General features: G+C 40.9%; 1 long non-coding RNA gene across 2 annotated transcripts in view; it reads right to left on the reverse strand.

Annotated features, from left to right (window-relative positions):
* Positions 1-2,295: 2,295 nt before the first annotated feature.
* LOC111727274 overlaps positions 2,296-5,670 on the reverse strand; it is a 20,435-nt gene continuing 17,060 nt past the window's right edge. Inside the window, exons 3-4 of one of the 2 annotated variants that reach the window (XR_002774859.1) lie at positions 4,424-4,528; positions 2,296-2,610 (exon numbers count right to left, since the gene is read on the reverse strand). This is a non-coding gene — a long non-coding RNA (uncharacterized LOC111727274). Of the gene's footprint in view, positions 2,614-4,423; positions 4,529-5,670 lie in introns of both variants that reach the window. The other variant, XR_002774858.1, reaches the window with a different exon arrangement.

Consider the following 5,670-nt stretch of genomic DNA (forward strand, 5'->3'; position numbering starts at 1 on the left):
AAAATTAAACTGGGCGGTGCCTGTGGCTCAAGGAGTAAGGTGCTGGCCTCATATGCTGGAGGTAGTGGGTTCAAACCCAGCCCTGGCCAAAAACTACAACAACAACAAAAAAATTAAATTAAATTAAATTAAACGTAAAAAAGAAACAAAATTAAACCTACCTGGCCAGGCACCATGATTCACACCTATAACCCTAGCTCTCTGGGAGGCCAATGTGGATGGACTGTCTAAGCTCAGGAATTGAGTAAGAGCAAGATCCTGTCACTACTAAAAGTAAAAAAACTAGCTGGGTGAGGTTGGCACCTATAGCACAGTGGTTACAGAGCCAGCCACAGGTACCAAGGCTGGCAGGTTCAAACCCAGCCTGGGCCTACCAAACAACAACAACAACAACAAAAATATAGCCAGGCATTGTGGTGGGTGCCTGTAGTCCCAGCTACTTGGGAGGCTGAGGTAAGATAATCACTTAAAACACAAGAATTTGAGGTTGCTGTGAACTTGTGACACTACAGCACTCTACTGAGGGGCGCCATAATAACTCTCTCAAAAAAAAAAAAAAAAAAAAAAAGCCAGGTATACAGGCACACACCTATAGTCTCACCTACTCAGGAAGCTAAGACAAGAGGATCACTTGAGCCCATGGGCTTGAGGATGCTATTTGGGCCGGGCACATGGTTCACACCTGTAATCCTAGCACTTGGGAGGTGGAGGTGGGCAGATTGCCTGAGCTCACAAGTTCAAGACCAGCCTGAGCCAAAATGAGACCCCCGTCTCTAAAAATAGCCGGGTATTACGGCAGGCGCCTGTAGTCTTAGCAACTTGGGAGTCTGATGCAAGAGAATCACTTGAGCCCAAGAGTTTGAGGTTGCTGTAGCTATGATGCCAAAACACTCTACCAAAAAGTGACAAAATGAGACTGTCTCCAAAAAAAAAAAAAAAGGAAAAGAAAAGAAAAAAATATGAACTGGCTATTCATAATATAGTAGAACTTCCACAGTTATCCACTTCCCCACATAGACCACCTCCTTAAATAGACCTAATTTTCATAGACCACACATGCACCCACATGTACTTATGTACAAGAGGCCTAGTTTCTTTTTTTTTTTTTTTTTTTGAGACAGAGCCTCAAGCTGTCCCCCTGGGTAGAGTGCCATGGCATCACAGCTCACAGCAACCTCCAACTCCTGGGCTCAAGTGAGTCTCCTGCCTCAGCCTCCCAAGTAGCTGGCACCACAGGCACCTGCCACAATGCCTGGCTATTTTTTGGTTGCAGCCATCATTGTTGTTTGGCGGGCCTAGGCTGGATTCGAACCCACCACCTTAGGTGTATGTGGCTGGTGCCTTAGCCACTTGAGCCACAGGCGCTGAGCCAATAGGCCTAGTTTCTTATGTTGACCACCTCCATGTGTTGATCATTTTGTTACAGTCCCTTGGGTGATCAACTTATAGAAGTTCTACTGTATGTAAAACTGAGATCTCTTGATGTTAATGAAGCTACCTAATAATGCCACAAATTTTATTTCAAAGCTAAACACTATTATTTACACATCTAATAACTTTTGCTTCCCTTCACCTCTGCAGCTGTAACAGGTAATACAGTTAATACCTCTTTCACACGTGATTCTTTTAAAAACCAAGAAAATCTTTCAAAAAAAACCACACTGACGGCTCAGCACCTGTGGCTCAAGCGGCTAAGGCGCCAGCCACATACACCTAAGGTGGTGAGTTCAAATCCAGCCCAGGCCCACCAAAAACAGCAATGACAGTTGCAACCAAAAAATAGCCGGGGGTTGTGGTGGGTGCCTGTGGTCCCAGGCTGAGGCAGGAGACTCTTTTGAGCCCAGGAGTTGGAGGTTGCTATGAGCTGTGATGCCACAGCACTCTACCCAGGGGGATAGCTTGAGGCTGTCTCAAAAGAAAAAAAAAACCACATTGACATAGCTTACCAGATAGGTAGAAAAACTTGATACTAAAACTAGACTGGGCTTGGTGGCTCACACCTGTAATCCCAGCACTTTGGGAGGCCTAGGTGGGCGGATCACCTTAGCTTATGGGTTCAAGACCAGCCTAAGCTAGAGCAAGACCCCATATCTAAAAATAGCCAGGACTTGTAGCAAGTGCTTGTAGTCCCAGCTACCTGGGAGGCTAAGGAAAGAAGATCACTTGAGCCCAAGAGTTTGAGTTTGAGGTTGTTGTGAGCTACAACACCAGAGCACTCTACCGAGGATGAGAATGTAAGACTCTGTCCAAAAAAAAAGAAAGAAAGAAAGAAAGAAAAGAAAGAAAGAAAACAGACTTACTAGCTGCTGTCGCAACTGGCTGAGCAATATTGGCTGGCGGCTTCAGTTTCATGAGTTCATTAAGACTATTATTTTTGAGTAGATCCTTCAGTTGAACCTGGTCTTTTGAAGGTGCAGAAGTCATGGCATTTCGTACTGCTGGTGCTGACACTGAAGGCCGTGTGTTCGCAGTAGTCTGGATAAACTTAGTTAAAGTAATGGTTTGGCGGTTGGTTGTCACAGGTGGTGTTTTAGTCATTACAATTGTAGATCCCAAGGTTGGAAGCTGATTTATTTGATTTAGCACAAATGTTGTAGTAGATGGAGGCTGCTGCTAAAAAACAAAAGACATTAAGTATACCTCTGAAAATGCTTTATTTTCTAATGTTCATATCCATGAACACAGCAAGAGGTTTAGAAGTCTAAAACTGACTCTTGCTCTTTCCTACTGGCACCTCATTTCTAATTAGTTTGATTAGCTATAAATTACTAAATTAAAACACACCACCTTGGCTCAGTGCCTGTAGCCCAGCAGCTAGGATGCCAGTCACACACACCAGGGCTAGCAGGTTTGAATCCAGCCCAGGCCTGCCAAACAACAATGACAACTACAACCAAAAATAGCTGGGCATCGCGATTGGTGGGTGCCTATAGTCCCAGCTACTTTGGAGACTAAGGCAATAGAATGGCTTAGCCAAAGAGTTGGAGATTGCTGTAAGCTGTGACACCACAGCACTCCACCAAGGACAACATAGTGAAACTGTCTCAAAAAAACAAAACAAAAACAAAAACACATCACCTTGAGAAAAAGAAGGTATACCAGTAGCATAACATTTTATAATATACAAGCATTTTCTTTTCTTTCTTTCTTTTTTTTTTTGTAGAGACAGAGTCTCACTTTTTACCACCCTCTGTAAAGTACCATGGCATCACACAGCTCATAGCAACCTCCAACTCCTGGACTTACTACAGATGCCTGCCACAAATTTGGCCAGGGCTGGGTTTGAACCTGCCCCCCTTGGTATGTGGGGCTGGTGCCTTACCCACTGAGCCACAGGCGCCGCCCAACACAAGCATTTTCTAATTCACAACCATTGAGGACACCAAGCCCAAACAGTCATATACAGTAACCCTATATAATAGAAGGACTAGTAATAGAATAAATTTGTGATGTCACCAGCACCCCAACTGGGTAGATAATGTTAGGCAGATCACTTAAACCCCTGGAGGCCTATGTTCTCTGAGACACATTTTCCGTTTCTAACGTTCTGTGACTCTTGTTCAGAGTTTTGTTTGCTGTCATACAGATCCTGACCACACTAGGGTACAGAATATAAAAAGGCAAAAACAACCAAGCAGAGTTTAAATTCTTATACTACATAGGCAACCCAAACAGGTAAAATACAACTACTGGTAATAATAGTATGGGTGCTACCTTGGGCCTAAGATATAATTACAGAGCATTTTATTTTTCAATGGGGGATGACGTGGGAAAAACTAAATAAAAATGGAAAAAAAAAATCAATATGATCTGTGACTATAAGTACCACTGAGAAATTTTTTATAAATTTAAGTCTGTTTCTACTTTTTTTTCTTCTCAAACTACTTGTTATTTCTACATGATTCCTTTAGTAAGTGTGTTCTGGATTAATGCTTATCACTTTTAACAAAATTCTCATCAATAATTTATCACAGATTATCAAATTTTAGCCAGTTTGTCCAATAATTTTATGCCATTAAGCTTCAGTTAATAATTGGTACATTGAAGGCAAGGAACTTTATATTCAAAGCACAATTATAATCACACAAAAAATATAAATAATACCAATGGACAAAAGCTGAAATAAGGAAAAATAGTGAGATAATGTGCATTTCATCTTTATGAATTTTGTATCATCTGCCATAAAATTAACTAAATAAATGTTCTGCTTTGTACTAATTATCTCTTGATCAATACTTAAGTACCAAAGGAATAAAAAAAAAAAAAAACATTTTACAAGGTACGGGGTAAGAGTAGGATACTGGTAAAGTAGCAAAAAGCAGAATTAGGGAGATAAAAGTATTTATTTGACATTAGTTATTTCTACTATAATCCTAAACTATTTTTAGGATCAGAAGCAATGCCAAATCTAAATTATTCTTACCCTCACATTTAAGAGTGCTGGAGTAGGTACCGTCTCTGGTTCTTGTTTCACAGGAACTGTTGTTTCAGTCTCCAAACCCAGTTCTAACGCACTAAGCGTCACTGACTGGAGCGAAAACATCAGTGAATTCCGTGTTGAGAACAGAGTTGCATTTATTTTATTGAAACAGAAAAATGTCAAGCCTTACATTCAAAGTGAATGTGAAATCACTGATACCAGATATAATGTAATAATCTTTGCAAGCATAAAATCTTCACAAAACTAGGCTAACATTATTAAAAACTTATTTTTGCTCTACTTGGGAGGCTGAAGCAGGAAAATCGCTAAAGCCCAAAGGACTTTGAGGTTAACGTGAACTATGATGCTACCCACAGCACTCTACAGAGGTCAACACAGTGAGACCCTGCCTCAAAAAAAAAACAACTTATTTTTGCTTTCAGAGAATGTACATATAGAAAATACAACAGAAATGTCACTAAATAAATAAGACAACTATTAAGGAAATTAAGGATACTCCCATAAAAACTCTAAATAGTTCATCTTTTACATAATACCGAAGCAAAAAAAATCTTGATTTTCATTGTGAATATTTTCTACTTCATAAATGAAAACAAATATTCAAAACAGACTTTGACATCCTGCTCAAAATCATAAAGAAAAAAAAGATAAAGAAAGTAAAGGCCAAGCGAGGTGGCCCACGCCTGTAATCCTAGCACTCTGGTAGGCCAAGGCAGGTAGACTGCTTGAGCTCCCAAGTTCCAGACCAGCCTGAGCAAAAGTGAGACCCCATCTCTACTAAAAATGGAAAAACTGAGGCAAGAGGATTGCTTGAGCCCAAGAGTTGGAGGTTTCTGTGAGCTATGACGCCACAGCACTCAACTCTAGGGTAACTAAGACTCTATCTCAATATAAAAATTCATATGGGGTGGTGCCTGTGGCTCAAAAGGGTAGGGCACCAGCCCCATATGCCAGAGGTGGTGGGTTCAAACCCAGTCCTGGCCAGAAAGTGCAAAAATAAAAAAAAAAAATAAATAACATTCATAGGTATATTTAACATTAAGGCTTAAGGATAAATATTTCTGTATGTAGAAATTACAAATTAAGAAATAGAGGCTTGGCTCAGCGCCTATAGCTCAACCGGCTCAGGCGCCTGCCACATACACCTAAGGTGGCGAGTTCGAATCCCCAGCCCGGCCCCACCAAAACAACAATGACCACTACAACCAAAAAATAGCCGGGCGTTGTGG

Source organism: Otolemur garnettii, unplaced genomic scaffold (genome assembly GCF_000181295.1).
Source record: "Otolemur garnettii isolate 467f Iridium unplaced genomic scaffold, OtoGar3 scaffold00099, whole genome shotgun sequence".
Classification (NCBI taxonomy): Eukaryota; Metazoa; Chordata; class Mammalia; order Primates; family Galagidae; genus Otolemur; species Otolemur garnettii.